Genomic DNA, 22537 nt, shown 5'->3' on the forward strand with positions numbered 1-22537 from the left:
TCAACAGGCCAATACCAGAAAAGCAAACAACTCTTAGCTTCTTTGAATTCCAAAAGCAACTCCTTTTCCAGCCATTTTTTCGTTCCTAACATGGTTTATAATTACCCAAGGGATTGCCAACAGCCTTTGTCATTTAGGCTCACTAGACGCCTTGGATTCTGTAAGGTGTGGTCACTTTGGGGCCACCAGGGAAATCAGAAAGTAACCCAAGCCTTCAGAGAAACTCAGCCAAGAACATCACCTGGGAATCCTTTCAACCTAAGGTTTTCTGTGACCATTATTATTATTAAGTGAGGTTTTAGAACAGGTTTATTTATTACTGTGCTGAAATTGAATTTTATTAGTGCTCTAAAATTATTACTTGGTTGTAAAAAAAAAAACGAGTCAAAATTATTTGAGTTAAGCTCTGCTTTTTCTTTGGAAGGAAAAAGTTTAGTCAAAATTAGATTCTTGGATATTGAAATAGATTTACCGCCCCTGTGGATAGAACCACCCAAGGATAATATGGAGTTTTTAAGTTTTACAACTTTTTAAAGTAGTTCTTCCCTATGAGTGGACCAATATCTATATTAAAATGCAACATCTGTGTGAAAAACATTTAATCCTTTAATCATAATGTTGCTAGTCATTTAACAAAGTAGTGAGCTGTTTCACTGAATTTTTATATTTTATTGACATATTTGACTTTGTAAGTTCCTTGTGGCTGGGGGGTAGGGTGGGACCATAACAAGTATTTATTAACTGATAGGTTTTCGTTAATTGATTATTGGTTGGCTTCTTGGTTGAGTATCCAGATAGGACCCACCTGTCCTTCACAAGCCCATCTGCCCAGAGGGCATGGCTCATGTCCCTCCCCTCCAACTGGTCACTATCAAGTGGTATGGGATTCCAAGACTACACCCCTGGGCTTCTGAAAAGTTGGTAAATATTTTTGTCTGTATTAGGAAATGTAATCCATCAAGCCATTTTCTTCTTTAAAAATTTCTTTGAATACGGGCAGAGTTTGATACTTGACACTAAGCTGACAGGTGTGATGCTAGAATCTACAAGTTTAGGGAGACGGCCCAAAAAGAATCACGTTTTTATTCTCACCCCCTGACTTGCTCGTTTTCTCTCTTTTATAACTTTCTTCCTCCTCATCTTCTCTCCCTATGAAAGATTTTTTTTTGTGATCCAACTTATTCAAAATGATTCACCATGCAAACGTTTATTATGTACTGCTATATTCCTAAAACTGTGCCAGGTGTTTAAAAAAAAAAAAAGAAAGAAACGTGAAAAGGGTAGACACTGCTCTTGTTTTCATGGAGTTCAGTGCTGCCTCATTTTCCTCCCTCACTCCAGTTTTTGCCTTGCTTATTGCCAGCTAGACTGATTTCTAGTTAAAGTCTTGCCTTTAAGATCAAACACTCCTGGGTTTCAATCCCTACAGATCCATTTACTAGCTCAGAGACCTTAGACAAGTCACTTATGCTCTCTAAACTTCAGTATTTTTTTTAATCTAGTAAGTGGTCTAACATTATCTTATTTTACAGATTAAATAGGATAGAGTCTAAAGTACCTAGCATGGAGCCGGCTATTTGACATATTCAACAAGCAAGAGATCTCCCATTCTTTCTTCTTGACCAATCTTTTTTGTGTCCTTTCTTTCTTGTGCTTTCATCTCCCTATTTGTTCTACTCTTTTTCCTCTATGTGTATTGTTCTACTCTTTGCCTCACCACCACTGTACTTACTGAATGGCTCTGGAGATTTTTAATGGGAAATAATTCTATAACAGTACTTTTAAACCCTGGAGGCTTTCCTCTTTGGTATCTACTTGGGAATAATTTTTGGTTTTCAGTTGAGTGACTATTTCCTTTTATCATGATATAGGAAACCTTATAAAACAGATGTCTAGCTTACAAAGTATCTCTGGATAACTAGATCCAGGTATAAACTTTCTCCTAATAAATAAGATTCCAATTACTTTTTATGTCTAAAGAATTACTTCTCACTGATACGTGCTGTCTTTTCATGCTACTGTTCATTAACTAGAGAAAATTATAGTTGTTTGAATAAACTGAAGTCTTAGATTGACTTTAGTTCTCACGGTTTCAAACAAAATTCTTTTTCCATTTTATAGAAATCTTTATAGTTTAAGATTTTTGTTTTGCTTTCCTCTAAAGTGTTAAATCTTCTTTTTAATGTCATAATGAGTGAAAGATACCAAAGAAAGTGAGAAAAAGGAATTCAATAAACAGCTTTGGAATCTAGAAACTGAACTGCTAGTCATTAATAGTCTGTTCAAGGAGAGACTTGGATTTAAACGGGTTAAATACAGCCCACTAGGATCCAACCCCAGGGTTTTGATAGCATGGGGTAGGCTTTGTTGTTGAAAGTTAAAAAATATAAAAGTCATAAGGTGATGAAGCAATTACGTAAGTTAAAGGATTATGTGTTACCTTAGTGAGCAATTAAATATGCGACGAGCAACTGGGGAGAAACTGGAAAGCAGCCTTATCTAAAAGTTACTAAGCACATGTTTGAAACACAGGGGGTGTTGAAGAGAGAAATTAGGCCAGAAGAGCTTCAACAAGCACACAACTCCCATTGTTAGATTCAAGCCCGTGGAGAAAACCTCTGTGCTGAAGTTTCCATCCTGACTTGATGACATTTTTATGACTAACGCAATCCAAGTCCCCTCCCTTACTAGTAGTTCAGGTTCACTTGCCTTTTTTTTTTTAATGTTGCATGACTGATGACCCACTCTCCTTCCACCTGCTAACAGGTAAAGATGGAATCTGACCTTGCAAGACAGCTAAACCTTTCTCTTTCTTTTGTCTCTTTAAAACAGAAGTCCTTTGAGTTTCGAGAGATGGTTATGCATAAAACCATTGTCTTAATTTTCCCCCTTTTCAGGTTAAGGCCTCAAACATCATCCTTTATAATCAGTATATACAGTTCTTCCATTGGCAAAAGGCTTCTAACATGTATAGCCTCAGGCTACCTAGTGAATTTTTAAGATTTTCTTCATTTTAATCATTCAAGAATATTTATGTCATCCATAAGTCAAACCTGAAGCCAACCTCCAGATATTTGGAGTAATCCATTCTTTTAATATTTTCACTTAATTACTTCAAATATTATGATCAATAGCTATGACTCCATTTTCTTTTTTAATGAATTTTATTTATGATTATTGCAGCAACTGTATCAGTCCTGTACCCCAGCATCAAGTACATCTTCAAAGCATTTAGACCCTTTTTATTTTAGCATTTGTTCCTAATTTTTCATCCCTATGCCTTCCACTACTACTTTTTAATCCCTAAGAACAGCATAAAATACCACCAGAATGCAACTGGATCCCTTTTTTTTAAGGAGTCTGTCTCATAACTTGACCAGTACTATTTTGTCTCCATTAGAAAATGTCCATCACCTCTGCTTTGTGTAGAATTCGTTAAAGAGTGGTTTTTAAATGAGATTCTGTAATCTAGTACAAATGGAAAAAAAACTGATTGCTGAATTAAAACAGGTTGGGACATACTTTAATTAGGACCCAAGCAGAAGGGAAGAGAAACTACTTTAGTGCCTTAATAGAAAATCAATTTTGCAAGAAATTTTCATATTTTTAAGTCTAATTAGAAAAACACTTAATTCACAGAAAAGCATTTGGAGAATACATATTCAATCAAAAATCCAAAGTTTTTTTAAGCTTATGATAAGTTACTGGATATTCCTTTGGAATGCGTTCAAGTCATTACTCCTTATGGCATCTCTTTTGTCCAAGGATCATGAAAGAACTGATGCTGTTTCTAAGTATACTTAGCAGTCAGATGGTAGCTCACGCCCTCCGAGAATCTCCGCACAGCAAATTAGTGCCCTGAACAAAATCCTTATAAAAGGTTAAGTGCAGGAACTTTAATATGGAAGCCAGTAAGAATCTACCTTGTCACTCACAAACTATCACATTAGAGAAATGCAACAAAGACACTCATTTTGACCCACAGCATTCCAGGAAGGTATATTTATTTTTACTTCTTCATTGTCTGTCTTCCCCACTGGACTGTAGGCAGCATATCTATTGTTCCCAACTGTGAAACCAAGTTTAATCACAGAGGCAAGCACACAGTAGGTGTAAAAAAATATTTTCAAATTAATGAATGGGGCAGAGTTGCTTATTATACATGAGAGATGCTTCAAAACTTCCATTTTAAAGTCCATGTTATAGTAATTGTGTTCTTACTTTACAAATGAAGTCTAAAGTATTCTGAAAAAACCATCAATAAAGTATCTTAGCACCAAACAATGAAAGTTATTTAGTACCCTTTTGTCTTTTCAGTCTTTTTATATCAAAGGGAGGCAGTATAGAAGCTTAGCAAAATCATTCTAATTGTTTTTGTTGATGGTCATGAAAATGATGACTTTCTCTCACTAATTTTTTGGGGGGAGATGAGGGGTAAAGGCTTATTCAGGATCTTTTTCCTCTCTATAAACCTTTTTATCCTGTTTCCATGATGCACGGAGAGCTTGTGGCTCAGCTTAATTTAACTTTTATTTAAAGTTAAAATTTAGTTAAAGCTCTAATTTGAGTCTCTGCTGGCAACATGGTAATTTACCCAGAGGGAAATGGGAAAGAATCAATTCCAAGGAGAAGCCCAAGAATATGAACAAAATCTAAGTTTATTGTATCTAGAATATTTGTTGCTAGTCAGATTTATAATAAAATAGATATAAAACAATTCAATAATATTATATTAAGACCATGATATATTTTAGTGTACTTAGTATCTATGTGTCCATTTTGTGGTACGTGCCACATAATAGTTTCCCTTTAAACTAAGTAGAGTTGCATTTGATTTCTTGACATGTCTTTGGCCATAGCTGTGGTTTACTTGCATCTGAGTTTGGTCAGCATTTCAATCACCAATTATAACTGTATTGCTATGCATAGTAAGTAGTGTCGGCTTCATGATGTGGTTTCTAAAAACATCATAGGAAAGAACAAATAACTGGAAATATCCTTCTAGTGTGTAGGACTGTAATTTGATTGCCTTTCTAGTTAAAAAGCCTTTTCAGGCACAAATGGATGAAAACAAATTCTCACTTCACTGAGATTCTAAATGAAAATTTGGTATCATTTGTCTGCTAAAATAAAAACGTGAGAACTGTGAGCTTCAGTTTTATTGGGGACTTAACTGAGGACTATAGCCCCAGAGACAGCCTCTCAGATAGCTCCAAGGAACTCTCAGGAGGACATAAGGGGGAAGGTTAGTACATATGTGATCTTGGCAAAGAGGTTTGGCAAGCAAATGCACATCTCTGTAGAAGGTTGCTACTAGCCACGAGGAAAAGATATCTCAGTTAATGATTTTAGTGCTTTAAAGTACGGGAAGATGCAAGAATTTGGGTTCATAAGATTTTCTCCTGAAAATATCTAACGATCTGAAAGCCTTCTTCTGCCAGTTTTCCCAGAGCACAGAGTGCCTCATTCCTGATCTCCACCCTGAGCTCCTTTCAGGGTATGTTAAAGGTCAGCAACTCCAGTAGCTAATGACTCAATCCTTGTAGAACCAGACAGCAAGCGACATTCTTTAGTTGGCCCTTTTTTTACTGTGAATTTCCTGGAAAAAATAAATTTAGACTCTAAAGAATTAAGTGGAGGGAGAGACCCTGGACATTTTCAAAATGCCCTTTGACGACCTTACATGGTTCCTGCATTATCATAACTTAACCTACTGCATTACCCTCCCCTTCACAGCTGTCATCGCCCAGAGGCCTGGATTTCCAGCCCAGCTCCCTCGTTTCCAAAATTCATCTTGTTAAAAGCTTACCTTAACTTCTCTACCTAAGTTATAAACACCAATAATAATAAAAGCTACTGTTTACTGAGAATCTACTGTGTGCCCACAAAACAACTTCACAACCGTCTTCAAAAGTAGCATATTAAATCTGTTTTACAAAATGAGGGGAAAAACAAACCTGAGCCCAGGAAAGTCTAAGTAGTCTGTCCAAGTTCACACAACCAATGCCAGAGCTAAAATTCAAACACCGGTCTTTCTACTTCACCACTCTTTCTACTTCACCATACCATCTTCTTTAAACAGTCTCTTTAGCCTCCAAGTGTAGCTATAAACTCAACTTAAATGCAAAAAAAAAAGAGCAAAACCAAACTGATACAAATTAGTTTTTCCTCAGCTTTGGCTTGCTTATTTTGGAATTTCAACATTGGGTCAATTTTCTTTGACAACATTCAACTGATTAAAATCTACATATATATTTTCCCTCTCAAATATTATAATACACTGCAAATGTAACACAGCAAAAGAAAAAAAAACAGTAAATAGCTATGGCATTTTTGTTTCTTCTTCATAATATTTCATAAATACTTAGCATGAATTCCTGTCCAGGATACACAGCCTTAAAATTCAAAGGTCCTGTCCAGGATACAAAGCCCTAAAATTCAAAGGTACTCATTAACACAAACATGTTATTATTCACTCATGATTGCTGATGAATATAATGAAGGCAGAGGGATTTTGCTTTCCAATAAAAATATTCATTAAATAGAATATAAATTCCCATTCATTTATTCAAAACATATATTGAATATCTGTGAAATTACCACTGTAAAGTGCATAGAACGGAAGATTAAGATTCACATATGGGAAATGGTCAATAACAGTAGCAAAATTTCGTAATGAAAATTAACAAAAGCAGTTTCATAAAGAGCCAGATCTGAAGTATAAATTCCAGGGTACCGTATGTTTTAGGTGCAAAGACAAGGTATGGACAGGGAGGGTCCATGGAAGAGCTGAAAAAAGTGAGCTAGTCTTTAAAACTGAGTAGAATTTGAATAGGCAGAAGGAACTAAGAAAGCCTTCCAAAAGGTAAGAGGTGAACAAGAGCCCACTGACAGAGCTAAGACCGCCAGTGACAGGCCCAGGTAGAAGTGGAGGGAAAGCTTGAACAGATATCCTGAGAAATAAGATTGAATGAAGTAGTTTAGTGACAGTTTGTCCCTTACGATGTCAGACTGATCAACCTAAAACTCAGGACACTAAATAAAGCTTGCAAAACTTGTTTTTCCCAAGGACAAGAGCTGGAATATGAAAGCCAGCCCCACCTCCATGCCAAGCACTCTACTAAGTGCTTTTCTCACATGATCTCAGGTAATCCTTGGTGCAGTCCTATGGGGTCATTCTTCATATCCCTGTTTGGGATTGGCCAATCCCCACTGGCCCGGTGCACCCAGAAGGTAAGCACCAGAATAAAGATTTAGACCTATGTCTGACTCCCAAACCCATTCCCTCTCTACTCTGCCATATTGCTACTTAATTGACTAACACTCAGTGAGTCCAAGGATATTGCCAGTCTTGTTTATCTTCTTATCCCCAGTGCCTGGCACTGTGCCTGGAACATCCAAAGTGCTTAAATAAGTATTTCCAAGTGAATCGGTTGGACAAATTAAAATGAAATAAAAATTTTCTTTTACGAACATGCATGAGTCATACCACCTTCAAAGAAGTCATCTTTGAAGGATACCCAGTTATTCCAGTTGTACTGCCTATATGGTACATATTTTGAATTCCAGCCCCTCTCTCCAAAAGTCTTTCTCAGTATACAATACAGTCTTCTCTCTGTCCTCAGTTGTGGCCTGTCTTTAAAAGGTAAGTTTGATTGAAATGGTCATAAGCTGTTTCCAAGTATGGCCTATAAGGTTATGATCCAACTGAGTAAAATAGTTTTAGTTATTATGATCAAGTAATGAAGTGGATGTTCTTGTGAGACTTCTATTCTGACTCTGACCAAAATGTTTTGAGCAATAACATCATTATATAGTCTCTCAAATGGGTCACTATGGGAAAAATCATCAAGAGATATAAGTTCTGGATACATGTAGTGCCAAGGAAATCTGTTTTAATAGAAACTAGTGTAGGAGTTAGTTTTCTTTTTTATTTAAAGAATAAAGAGTGAGCGTTTTCAGTCAAATTTTAAATACAGCAAAGTGGTTTATAGATTGGAGGAGCATAAAGTGGGGAGTGGGAGTTGAAATAGGAACAAATAGAAAACAAAAGAAAAGTGAGAAAAATGATAGAGACCAGCGCAATCTTGCCTGTATCTGGTTGTTTTACTATTGAAACAGCAAAGAGGATTTTGAGTGGGAAGCGACGTCATCAATGCGGGAGAATGGCTCGTTCTGCCTGGCCTCCAGTTCCACACATGTGGGTCTTTTACAATGTCATCTTTTCTGGCGGTTCGTCATACACTTTGGAACACTTTTTTTTATTATCTTGTTGGTGACTCCTTCAAACAAAATGTTTTCACCTTCTGCTTTACTCCTGCCTCGCTTTGAGCAAGCCAAATGTTTGTATTGTGACATCTTTAATCCATTACAATCTGTTACCCTGCAATTAGATGAAATGTGAGCAGTTCAGTTGTACCATTTGTACTGAAGAATAAGGGAGAAGGATGAGGACTTGCTGATAAACAAGAGCTTAAATAATTAAAGGATGAAAGAGAGGGAGCACGCATACACACATGCAAACCTACTTGTTTTACACGTGGCTACGGTTCTTCCCAATTGCGAACAAGAGGCCTTAAATACTGCAAATGACTTTTATTCCTTCATTCTTTCATTTATTCAACCTATATTTATGAGGCCTCTTTTGTGAGCCAGGGACTGTACCAGCTTCTAGAAGAACAGTGGTGAAGATAAACAGACCCATTAAGCATAGTCAATTATAATTTAACGATGAGACGGTACCACAAATAGATAAAAGCTCTGGGCCTGGACTCAACCGATGTGTATCCAACCATGACTCCACTTACTGTTGGTGTCCTTAGGCTTGTTACTTAACCCTTCTGTAAAATGGGATTAATATTACCCACCTCTGTGAGTTGTGATACACTCTAAAAGATAATTCATTTAAAGCACTTAAACAATACTTGGCACCTAATAAATTCTCAATAAATACTAGGTTTTCTTATTATGGAAGACACTGATCAGAGCCTTTATTTCCTTGCCACTGAAAAAGCACTGCTCTGACCACTAGACTTATATACTTTCTTTTGTGGGGAGACTGAGACAGCCTTAGGGTTCAGAGGACATTAGCATACAGTTCTGATGAAAGACAGGATATCCGAGTTTAGCCCCCATGTGTGAGAAACTGTGGATGAAGACAGTCTGTGGATGAAGAAAGACTGTGGGTGAAGACATGGAGAAGAGGTCACAAGGCCAATCCAGGGCTTAGCACGCATGAGTGGAAGGTGGCACTAACATAATGTGGCCCCAATGACCACGCACTTCTCTATGCTCTGACACCACAAAAAAGAATTCAAAGTCCAGGCCCTACTAAATCAAAAAGACTGTCAGTAACAAGTATTGGTGAAGATGTGGCAAAATCGAAACCCTCACACAGCTCTGAAGGGTGTAGCCATTTTGGAAAACAGTTTAACAGTTTCTCAAAATGTTCAATAGAGAGGATTCATATGACCTAGCAATTCTACTCCTAGGTTTATACTCGCCCCCCAAAGTGGAGATGCATTTCCACACAAAAAATTGTAGAAGAATGTTCATAGCAGTATTTTTCACAATTGCCAAAGAGTGGAAAGAATTCAAATTTCCATCAACTGATGAATAATTAGACAAAACATGCTATAGTCATACAATAGAATATTATTCAGCCATAAAAAAGAGTGTAGCACTGATACGTGCTACAACATGGATAAACCAGAACAGCCAAATCCACACAGACAGAAAGCAGATTAATGGTTGCCTAAGGCTGGGAGTTGCAGGGTGGGGTGGGGTGGGGGGCAGTAGCGGAGGAGGGATGAGGACTGACAGCTAGTGGGTATGAGTTTCTTTGTGGGCTGATGAAAGTATTCTAAAATTAGATAATGGTGATGGTTAAAACAACTCTGAATCTACTAAAATCCACTGAATTGTATCCTTCAAGAAGGTGAATTTTCTAGTATGTGAAGTATATCTCAAAAAAGCTGTTTAAAAAAAAATGTTATTTCAGGCACTGAAACCCTTATCATGGAAGCATGATGTTCTAGGTTGACCTGGGGCTCCATTTGAAACAGAACTGATGTATGCTGGGAATCCTCTCCCAATACTGTTTCCAAAGTTGAGGGATATTTCCTCAAAATATTCCAGTCTCCCTTTAAATCAGAACATTTGTCTGCAAGATCCTGCTCTTCATCATCACACCTCTTGATGTAAGGTCAATGCTAAGACCCCTTGGATCAATGAAGAACCCAGACTCAGGCCACATGGCTAGCCAGTGAGAACTCAGGATTCAGACACCCTTTTTCTGATTCCACAGCCATTTTCTACTAGTGTATTCTCTCGTAGGGTAGAAGCTTTAGGGTTCCTTGTCCTGACACAAGAACAATGTTCTAAATATAAGAACTATTCCCACTCCCTTTTGCAGTCTGTCTTCCTACGGTAGATTCTCAGAGATTCCTCCAGTCATTTCCTTGCTCTTTTCTGGGCCTTGACTAGCAACGTCATGCCTTTTTTAAATTGAGGTAGAACTTGACATATAATAAAATGCAGATATGAAGTGTACAGTTCAATGTGTCTTCACAACTGTATACGCCAATATAAGCACCACTCCAATCAGGTTGCAGAACATTTTTTACACCCAAGAAGTTCCACATGCATCTTGGTGTCTATACAGGAATGCACTGTGATACTTACTCTAATGGGATTCTACAGTTTTTTCTTCCTCATTTTCACTAAGTGCCCTGAAAATGCTCAGCATCACCTTGATCTTTAACCCACAGCGTATTGGTTCCACTGTACTGTACGACTGGCACCTCATTACACACATCCCTGTTTTCTAAGTGTCAGTGCCAAGCCACTTTTTGCTGTTACATAAAAAGATGCCTTGTTTACCTGTTTTGTGGTCTACAGGAGTATAAGCTCCTTGTAAGTAAGGAACGTATTTACTACTTTTGCACATCACAGTAGTTAGCTCTTAGGAGAACATGTGGCAGGGATCATATGAGGACGGAACTCGGGCTCCAAATCCCATCAATTCTCCGAGCCTCGTTTCCTTATATGTAAAATGCTGCTGAAAAGTGTACAACGATATGTACTTACATGTTGGAAAGTTATTTTTCTTGGTTTTTTCCCAATGATTTTTAGAAAATTCATAGAGCTGTGCAACTGTCAGAACAACCTAATTATAGAACACTTCCATCACCCCAAAAAGAAACCTTGTGCCCATGTGCAATCACTCCCATTCCCAGCCCTCATCCCCAGGCCACTATTCATCTACTTTCTGTCTCTATGGAGGCCTATTCTAGACACTGCCTATCAGCGTAATTCTACAGTATGTGGCCTTTAAAAAGTTATTTTTCACAGGTCTGTCTGATGCCAAACGAATTCCTAAAGTAAACAGATACATTGAGTAGAAACTCACTCGCTCTGTGGGGGTGGAGTGGGGGGGAGATTCACTGTTTCCAGCAGCTTCAGGAGTGTGTTTCCTCTCGCTGTACCACCACTGACAGTCTCAGTATCTCTTTCACTCACTCCTGCCCACCGTTTCCAGATTTCAAGTGCCTGAAGACAAGGAGGAATGGCACCTAAGCTTTTGGGAAGACTGTTGGGAGGTTTCTGTCAGTCTACTGCAAACAGAACTTCTGGCCCTTGGCGCCCCCTGCCAGCCTTATCTCCTCTCTTCTCTCTTTTAATCTCTTCAGGAGAACTCAGGGAACAAATAAACCATTTAGAGTGCTTTTTTGCTCCCTTTTAAATGTCCCCCAAGTTGCTAATAATGTGCAGTTATTTTCTCCCTGATGGAACACAGCAAGACTGTGAAGCAGGCATGTATGTCAGGGTGCTCACAGTGTCTCACCTGGCCCCCAGGAGCTGGCGGGAGTCCAGCTTGGAAAACACAGGAGAGCACCGGGCAGTAGGAGAACCCAGAGCACAGCGAATCCAGCCTTGGGCAAACCATGTAAAACGCTTAGAGAACAGTGTTCTCAGAGGTAATGCCCTCCATCCTAACGTGAGACCCTCCTTTCAACATCCTTTCTGAAAGCACCTTCTAAATCAGTATTTTTGTTTTCGGGTGGAACATAATAAGATTATATGCAAGAAAAATTTTCTGGACTTCAGATAACACTGGAGTGTAGAGATGAGGATTTGTGAGTGAAATGTGAGGCCCTACAGACAATTCTATTAGAAGGGAAAAAAGATGAGGTCTATCCCGATGGGGCTTTTTCTGTAAACCTACATCGTTGGAAACGCCTCATAGATTAACTGTGTGGTTTCCTTTACTCATAGAACTACATGTTAGATCTGTGGGAAAGAACTACAAGACAGAGCTGCCGGGCTTCCCTGGTGGCCCAGTGGTTGAGAGTCCGCCTGCCGATGCAGGGGACACGGGTTCATGCCCCGGTCCGGGAAGATCCCACATGCCGCGGAGCGGCTGGGCCCGTGAGCCATGGCCGCTGAGCCTGCGCGTCCGGAGCCTGTGCTCCGCAACGGGAGAGGCCACAACAGTGAGAGGCCTGCGTACCGCAAAAAAAAAAAAAAGACAGAGCTGCCAAGTAAACTATGAAAAACCTAACAAACTTTTTACCTTAGGTATTGGCATATCCCAATGATCTGTACTGTTCTAGGGTGTGATGGCTTAGGAGTGAATACGATTTGAACCTAATACATTTTTAGAGGGTGTCAAACCCTCTAAAAAACCCTGGTTCTGCCTGTCAGAACCAGGCAGGTCCATCTCCTGACCCTAAATATGGTCCTAAAGTAAATCGCTTGAGGAAATTGATCCCAAAGATCACAGGTGGGGAATTTTGAAGTGTGTCCATATTTCACTGGAGATCAAAGAAGCCTAACAGAATTGTGGGCTGACTCACATGATAACTTCTTTTTGAAAGGGCTATTTTATCTTGAAGATTATGAGTTCGGAGGAACTAAGGTGATTCACAGTGAAAAGAATCAGAACGTGTGAAATTCCTTAAAAATTTATTGACTTAAATAACTTTGTCTGTGTTACACATTAAAAAAAACTTTAAAAAAAAAGAAGGGAAAAAATTTTTTTTTGTTTTAAAAATACTTCTAGTCACGTCTCCTCATTCTCTAAGCTGCAAACACTCTGGAATGTGGTGAGAGGTTATTTAGCAAAAGTTAACCAACTGCTCTTCAGTTTAAGGTGTTACTTCTGCATGTATAAATCAATATTCCGACAAGGAGCTTCCCTGAATTTTCTCCTTCTGCTAGTGTTTAAAGAGAGCGGAGGGGAATTGTCTTTTAGGAACCAGCACAGTGTCAGGAATTGTCTGTTCTTAATTGTATCTCAGTGTCAGAAAGCAAAAATAGAGTGAGATTAGAATATTCAAATAGGTCAAGAGTCTGGAGTTTTGTGTTTTGATTTTTGAACATATTTTTGGATAGCCTAAGTCATAAAGAGAGAATGTAGACAGCAGCCTTTGAAATGCTTGCCTGATTTAAAAAAAAAAATTACCATCAATGTTTAACTTAGAATTTGAGGACAGATGTGTGCTGCTGCTTGAGGTCATTGGCTTTCCAAGTCCCATCATGTTGATGCTTTGTTTATATTGAGGCCACATTTGAAAATTACATCCAGGCTATGGAACCTGAGTGTCACAGTAGGACTGCCTAATTTTAGGGGAAATTATGTTATCTTTTTTTTTTTTTTTTTGCGGTACGTGGGCCTCTCACTGTTGTGGCCTGTCCCGTTGCAGAGCACAGGCTCCGGAGGCGCAGGCTCAGCGGCCATGGCTCACGGGCCCAGCCGCTCCGCGGCATGTGGGATATTCCCGGACCGGGGCACGAACCCATGTCCCCTGCATCGGCAGGCGGACTCTCAACCACTGTGCCACCAGGGAAGCCCTCTTTTTCTTTTTGGTAGACAGTATTTTCAAAGCTCTGTTAACTAGAAAAAACAGGTAGAGCACAAACTTAGCTTAACTGTGTTTAAACTCACATCTATTGAGTTTGTGTGGGGGGCAGACGCGTGTTAGGTGTGTTAGCTCATTGATTCCTCACAGTGACACTCTGGGGTACGTAACCTCCCTATCCCCAACGGATAGACAAAGAAGCTGAAACTCAGAGAAACTGAATAGCATGAGGCCATGCAGCTAATGGGAGGCCTGGGTTTCAGACATGGTCCGACTCCAGACACACATCATCCATCACATGGGATTGCCTCTAACTGAAAAAGAGGTTACAAGGCCTGCCTTAGGGATGATGTTTTAGTCTGCAAATACACACCTGCTCTGCACACACTCTGTACTTTGTTTCTCTTACTCTTATGCTCTCAACTCTAAGGCCACCACCCTACTGTGCAAAGAGGGCTGCAACAGCTTACCTCAGTTCAACAACAATCCCAATTCCCAACCCTCTTAGCTGTCCCCCAGCTTTCTGGGTCAATCTTTCTATGACATAGATCCATCTGTGACAGATCCACATAGGATTCACATGTTTCTGGTTCCAAGTCTCTCTATTCCCCATCTGCCCATCTGTTTCATTCCATCCTATCTCAAGTTCCCAGCAGGAGGAAGTAATTGCTTCCATCTCTTTCATCACCTTTCCTGATACCAGGTACGATGGTGAACTTGGAGTTGGACATCTACCTTGTAACTATCCCTAGGACACCAAAGATCAATGAAACATGTTCATGTTCTCCAGACAGTGTTTAATAAGGTATACTTGAATCTAAGAGAAATTTCTTTGTAAAACAAAGTATCTTTATCTGCTTAGGGTTTCCTAAGCCCCTGTGTATCACAAAGCAAGAGAAGCTCCTTATTAGCACCCTATACAGAAGATTTTTAGCTCTGCAGAATTTCTCAATATTTTTGTCACTCCCGAAATACTTTTTAAAGAGCAATGAATCTGCCAAAAAGCACTGATTCCTTTATGAGGTACTACAATTTGAAACATGGCACTGACCATCCTGCTAGATTGCCACTTCAAAACTCTACTTCTTATAAGAGAAAGAGTAAGAGGGAAAGAAAATGCATGAGCTACCTCTTACAAAACCAGATGATTACTAAGTGCCTGTCATCCACTTTCCAATTTAGCCTTTCTTCAAATCCAAATATTTAATATTTTGAGAATAAAATCATAGCATTCCTCCCTGGAAATTTATGTCACCTTTATATGAATTAATTAATTTCACATATACCTTAGCCAAATTTTTAAACACTTGTTATGTTAGGTCTGAATTTTAGCAGGATAACTAGCCTTTATTAAATGAGCAGTGGCTGGTGTCATTGTCAGTCATGACTTCCAAAATCTCTTATCAGTTGGTGCCAGACCTGGTTTCCTGCACCAGGAAATCATTTCTATCAGGGGATTTCTAGAGACCTTGATTCTCACCACCACCCCCAAAAACCCAGCCTCTTCCACCTGCTGGTTTATGGTCTCTCTCCAAAAATTTCCTAACTTTGTTATTCTAATTGCTGATCCATTCCCTTGGGAGGTAAAACAATTTACAAATTTAATTTATATATGAAATAATTAAACACATTAGCTCAATTAAATCTCACAGACTTGTGTTATACATATTATGCTAAATGTGCAAAGGAGGAAACCAAGACTCACAGAGGCTAAGAAACTTGTCTGAAATCACGTAACCAGGAAGTAACGACCAGACGTTTAAATGGTTTGCCATAAAGTCCATGTTAATTACTATTTATTCTATTTTTAAATTCCAAAGTGGATCAAGGACTCCACGTCACATTCCTGGGGTTGAGAGTTAGGAATGGTTCAAGCCGCGTATAAAGGGACCTGGTAATTCACTTAGGAAAGAAATGTAGCATGTGACAGTGGTGACCTTTAAAAACTGGATAGGGGTTTTCCTGAAGTAGTAATCAGGATCAGAAGGGTGCCTATTTAAATAGCATACATGCAGTTTGAATTCTTTTTCTTCCTTTTTTGGTGTGCTGGAGGAAAGAAAATTGTTTATCCCAGGGACTGTGACTTCATATCCAACAGGGCTGAACCTCAAGAGAGAAAAGAGATGAGATAGCTGCATTTTAACAAGGTTAATTTAGGCCAGAGCTGCTGTTTGGGGCCTCTGGTTTGAGTCCGAGATAAGTATTTATCAGGATGTACTACTATACAAGTCACCAGCAGATGATTTCATGGAAGAACCCAGTACACAATCACAAGGATCAAACCCCCTTTCAGATCCTCAGGTTCAGCACATAATGAATTCAGTGCCCTGGGCTAGAACTTAAGTAACTGGGAACAAAAACCAGCTCATCATGTGTCATTTCTACAGGAAGATAATGCTCGATACATTATGTGATCTGTTCATGAAGCAGGAAGCCACTGCCCAGCCATTAGAGTGTCAGGACAGAAGACAGAAAGAAAGGCTGGGAGCACAACAGGGAGGGTGTAGTGGATTGTTTCTCTCTGGGTGTTGATGTGGTGACCTGCCACTGCCCAGTGCCCTTTCCATTCTCAGCGTACTCGCCCGCCAGTGTTCTCTAAGAAAGTGCTTCTGGGCGCCTCCTTTCCACATAAAATCATAGGCACTTGGGCTCAGAACCAACAATGGAAATAAAATGCAAGCTCTGGCACACCTAAACAAAGATTTGTACACGGTAAGTTAAAATCTCCCAAACAGTTTCAAGCATCAGTTTTTCAAACATATTCTCGGACTGTGAAAATTAAGGATTAATATATCCCTGAATGGAAACTGCTAATTAACATCTTCTATGCTTTATTCTTCCTATTAAGTCTGAGATTATTTTCTTACTTTTAAAAATGCTGCATCTGTTTGGATTATCTTTTTTTTAAATAAATTTATTATTTTTAATTTATTTATTCTTTTTTTGGCTGTGTTGGGTCTTCGTTGCTGCGCACGGGCTTTCTCTAGTTGCGGCGAGCGGGTCTACTCTTCGTTGCGTTGCACGCACTTCTCATTGCGGTGGCTTCTCTTGTTGCAGAGCACGGGCTCTAGGCATGCAGGCTCTAGAGCGCAGGCTCAGTACTTGGGGTGCACGGGCTTAGTTGCTCAGTGGCATGTGGGATCTTCCCAGACCAGGGCCCAAACCCGTATCCCCTGCATTGGCAGACAGATTCTTAACCACTGTACCAACAGCGAAGTCCCTGGATTATCTTTTGTGTCCCATATATTTCAGCTTTTATTAGTTCATATTTGTCCCCCCAAAATGTAGATTAAATAGGTGATAAGTCTAAGATTTACACTATCTGTTTTTGAGTTTAACAGTAAATATTATTAATATTGCTTTACATTTGTGTGATGCTTTCATGTGCTCTAGAGACTATTGGCAACCAGCCCTGTGCTTCCAAACCAAATTCTCTCTCCCCTCATGTCACAGGGCTGTGGCATCTATGGAAGTTGCCTATCTGTTTTGGGCTCTTAGAAGAACCACAGTCTTTCTCTGAGAGAACTGAATAATCAATGTCCATTAACTGGGGGTAAGATATCATTTGAGGTAGCTTAGAATGACCTTCTGAAGCGACTAAAGTCTAAATAAAAAGGTGTTTAAATGTGGCATGGAAACCAAAGATACCCCTCCTGGCAGGGTGCAGTGTTGAAACAGCTACCTCAAAGAGCCTACCTCTCTGGAGGGTTTTTTAAAAATAAGCATTGGGGCATGGATTTATAGTCCTGCTTCAAGGTAAGGGGACAGACAAGGCGATCTCTCATGGGATCTAGCAGCCTGATGATTCATCAAAGAAGGTGTTTAAAGAGCAAAACCATGAAAGAAAAAGAGCTGTAGCATCAATCTAAATCAAGGCTTACATGTACTTTCTCTTTTTTTTTTTTTAACTTCTAATCTCTGCCTGATTTTCATAAGACCTATCACAGTAGGACCTACCCTCTACAATTACTTTGACAAACAATGGTATCAGTACTTAGGTTTTTAGTCTCTTTCAAAGTAGTCAATTTTTGACAGTGAAAAATAGCAGAAACTGATTCCTGAAGCTCTGACTCCAGTAATAGATTTGGAGAGTTGATTTAGCAGAGTGGCTTTCCGTATATTAGCCCCTGGCTAACTTTCTTGGGCAAGTGCCCACAGGCAGCAAAATTTCAGTGGAAACTTACACAAACGCCAAAAAAAAAAAAAAAAAGTTATATCGTGTTGACTTCTCTACCAGGTAGATTGTAAAAAAAAAAAAAAAAAAAAAAAAAAAAGTACCAGTTTTTTAAGAATCTGTTTTTAATGACAGTTATATACAGCAAAATATTCTGTCCAGAGATGAGATTTCACATTGTAGAGTTCTTGCAAACAGAAGCAGTAACAAGCTGAGCTTCTGGCCATCCTATCTAAACTACATAGAAATTCATATTCATGGAAGCCAACTTTAACATATAATTTCACACATTAAAATGGGCTTAGGGCTTCCCTGGTGGTGCAGTGGTTGGGAGTCCGTCTGCTGATGCAGGGGACACGGGTTCGTGCCCCGGTCCGGGAGGATCCCACATGCCGCGGAGCGGCTGGGCCCGTGAGCCATGGCCGCTGAGCCTGCGCGTCCGGAGCCTGTGCTCTGCAACGGGAGAGGCCACAACAGTGAGATGCCCGCGTACCACAAAAAAAAAAAAAAATGGGCTTAATGCTCAAAACTAGGAAAATGGCTAATTATACTACCACTTAATGGAATATTAGGCATTAGACATAATTATATGGAAAAATGCTTTAATATGTTAGGCAGAAAAAGCAAAATATAAAATTTTATACATAGATATATATGCTTGTGTTGTAGGTTTCTAAAATATTTGCATATGGAAAAGATAATTTGAGGATCTATGAAAATGAGATTATTGTTTTAGGATGCTAAGATGGTATTTTTGGTCCAATTTTTAACAAACATATATAAATGTAAATATACACACACACAGGTACATTTGATATAACAAATGACCACTTTTTCAAAGTTCAGTCTAGTATATTCTGGTTTCTGCACAAGTTTGGTTTTTTTTAAGCACTCTACCATGAGTTTTAAGAAAATGCAGGTAAACCCACATGTTCCCTCCTTCATTCACTTCTCTGCTCATAAGACCCCTGCCAGCTGCAATACCCACATATTGAATGGGTTTCCATTTTAACTTGTATTCAGCTGATGAGTTTTTCTTTTCCTTTTTTCCAAATGAGTTTGCCCCAGAAATTTTCCCCTAGATTATTCCAGAAAAGCATGTAGTATTTGCCCTTAAGTAATTAGAACATAGGAAGGTGAAAATAGATTAACATTTAAAAATAAGAGAGAGCACCCCTGCCGTGCTTCTGTGGCATTTGAGATGTGCAGTATCACACAGGTCTTTCGTCACTGGCAAAGTGAGAAATCTGGAAGGGGCTATGAAAAGTTGTGTGGCTACAATAAACTCTTGACTGGCAAAGAGAAGTTTCTGTGGTGAATGTTTCCATGCCCTACAAAGGAATGGGGCAAAATAAAAAGATCAAGACTTATACCTTGGGTTAATGTGGCAAAAACTATATTGTTAAAAAATTTCAGTGCCACTGAGATGCCATCACACAATCATATTGATCAAAATGCTTCCTTGAAGCATGGATTTTCAAGCGTTTGCGTTTTTCATGCCAGCCAACTTCTATTCTAAGTAGCCATCAAATTTTCATAACCTTCTCCTGGCCACCTCCAGAAACTGTGGTGATTAGCAGGTTTGCTCCACTGCAATGAAACCAAGTAACCTTTGGATATTCTGCTGTAATATCTGAGTCCCACTTACGTATCTTTACAGGGGGAGCCTGAGATTGAGGGAGACTGAACCATGAATTCATTTCTACATGACCTTTGGCCTGCTTCTGACAGCTAAGGAGATTTGACTTCCTGGCTGGCCTGCTAGAAGCTCAGGGAATGAGACTTCCCAGTATTTACTACGTCATTTTCTAAATCACAGTTTCAGACAGAGTATGATGTAGTACACCTTCTTGGTGGGGAAAAGCAATGTCATGGCCTAGAGGGAAAAAAAAAGCATATGCCCTCATTCTTGTTAGATGCGGAAAAACAAACCATGGGGTGCTGAACAGGAAAATAAATACTGTTATGCACCTAGCTTCATACCAAGAAGATATTACTTTGTTGACCTTGCTTGCCTTTTCAATGCCAACTTCAGGTCTATTTGTTAATGCCAGCTTTGGGTAATTCACAATGTATATAAAACCATTTTCATGAAACCTACAGTTCATGGAAGACAGAGGACAGGTTGTCCATTTCGTGTGAGGCCTATGATTTCCCTCTTTCCATACCGATTTATATAGCTGCAGGGAGGACTCATGGATCAAGAAGGTAGACCTTGGTTCAAACTGCCTCTGCTATTCATGACTGTGCAAACTTGGAGAATTCAGCTAACCTCTCTGCACTTTAATTTCCTTATGCCTAAGATAGAGGATACAAAACCCTATCACAATGGCAATTATACCTCAAGAAGAACCCTCATCACAGACTACTATAACAAGGTGCTACATGTGAAAACATCCAGAACCAGTAAGCATGCAATGAACACTAGCTTCCTTTCTCTTTTTTCTCCTTCTACACTCTTGGGCTATTATAACTTACACAATAATTGTGTTAACTTAAATTCCCTACTACTTCTTTCAAATACAAAGACCATATTTACTGATACAGGGGAACAAATACATAAAGCTTAAATCATATTGTGTCATATTTTTTTAAAGGGTAGTCCAACAAAATGGGACCAAGATTTTCTTGCCATTTGTAGACAGTTAATTTTAGCCTTTTTTTTTTAACATCTTTATTGGAGTATAATTGCTTTACAATGGTGTGTTAGTTTCTGCTTTATAACAAAGTGAATCAGCCATTCATATACATATATCCCCATATTCCCTCCCTCTTGCGTCTCCCTCCCACTCTCCCAATCCCACCCCTCTAGGTGGACACAAAGCACCAAGCTGATCTCCCTGTGCCATGCAGCTGCTTCCCACTAGCTATCTATGTTACATTTGGTAGTGTATATATGTCCATGCCACTCTCTCACTTCGTCCCAGCTTACCCTTCCCCCTCCCCGTGTCCTCAAGTCCATTCTCTAGTAGTTCTGCGTCTTTATTACCATCTTGCACCTAGGTTCTTCATGACCTTTTTTTTTTTTTTTAGATTCCATATATATGTGTTAGCATATGGTAGCTGTTTTTCTCTTTCTGACTCACTTCACTCTGTAGGACAGACTCTAGGTCCATCCACCTCATTACAAATAACTCAATTTTGTTTCTTTTTATGGCTGAGTAATATTCCACTGTATATATGTACCACACCTTCTTTATCCATTCATCTGTCGATGGACACTTAGGTTGCTTCCATGTCCTGGCTATTGTAAATAGTGCTGCAATGAACATTGGGGTACATGACTCTTTTTGAATTATGGTTTTCTCAGGGTATATGCCCAGTAGTGGGATTGCTGGGTCATATGGTAGTTCTATTTTTAGTTTTTTAAGGAACCTCCATACTGTTCTCCATAGTGGCTGTATTAATTTACATTCCCACTAACAGTGTAAGAGGGTTCCCTTTTCTCCACACCCTCTCCAGCATTTATTGTTTGTAGATTTTTTGATGATGGCCATTCTGACCAGTGTGAGGTGATACCTCACTGTAGTTTTGATTTGCATTTCTCTAATGGTTAGTGATGTTGAGCATCCTTTCATGTGTTTGTTGGCAATCTGTGTATCTTCTTTGGAGAAATGTCTATTTAGGTCTTCTGCCCATTTTGGACTGGGTTTTTTTTTTGATATTGAGCTGCATGAGCTGCTTGTATATTTTGGAGATTAATCCTTTGTCAGTTGCTTCCTATGCAAATATTTTCTTCTATTCTGAGGGTTGTCTTTTCATCTTGTTTATGGTTTCCTTTGCTGTGCAAAAGCTTTGAAGTTTCATTAGGTCCCATTTGTTTATTTTTGTTTTTATTTCCATTTCTCTAGGAGGTGGGTCAGAACAGATTTTGCTGTGATTTATGTCATAGAGTGTTCTGCCTATGTTCTCCTCTAAGAGTTTGATAGTATCTGGCCTTACATTTAGGTCTTTAATCCATCTTGAGTTTTTTTGTGTGTATGGTGTTAGGAAGCATTCTAATTTCACTCTTTTACATGTAGCTGTCCAGTTTTCCCAGCACCATTTACTGAAGAAGCTGTCTTTTCTCCACTATATACTCTTCCCTCCTTTATCAAATATAAGGTGACCATATGAGCATGAGTTTATCTCTGGGCTTTCTATCCTGTTCCATTGATCTATATTTCTCTTTTAGTGCCAGTACCATACTGTCTTGATTACTGTGCTTTGTAGTATAGTCTGAAGTCAGGGAGTCTGATTCCTCCAGATCCATTTTTCTTTCTCAAGATGGCGTTGGCTATTCGAGGTCTTTTGTGTTTCCATACAAATTGTGAAATTTTTTGTTCTAGTTCTCTGAAAAATGTCATTGGTAGTTTGATAGGGATTGCACTGAATCTGTAGATTGCTTTGAGTAGTATAGTCATTTTCACAATGTTGATTCTTCCAATCCAAGAACATGGTATCTCTCTCCATCTGTTTGTATCATTTTTAATTTCTTTCATCAGTGACTTATAGTTTTGTG

At 39.1% G+C, this 22537-nt stretch overlaps 1 protein-coding gene across 2 annotated transcripts in view; it reads left to right on the top strand.

Annotated features, from left to right (window-relative positions):
* The window catches only part of SYT1 (synaptotagmin 1), a 558640-nt gene that overhangs the window by 425719 nt on the left and 110384 nt on the right, over nt 1-22537 (top strand). The gene's annotated exons all lie outside the window — the stretch shown is intronic.

The sequence above is a fragment of the Mesoplodon mirus genome (genome assembly GCF_964341445.2).
Source record: "Mesoplodon mirus genome assembly, chromosome: 11".
Taxonomy (NCBI): Eukaryota; Metazoa; Chordata; class Mammalia; order Artiodactyla; family Ziphiidae; genus Mesoplodon; species Mesoplodon mirus.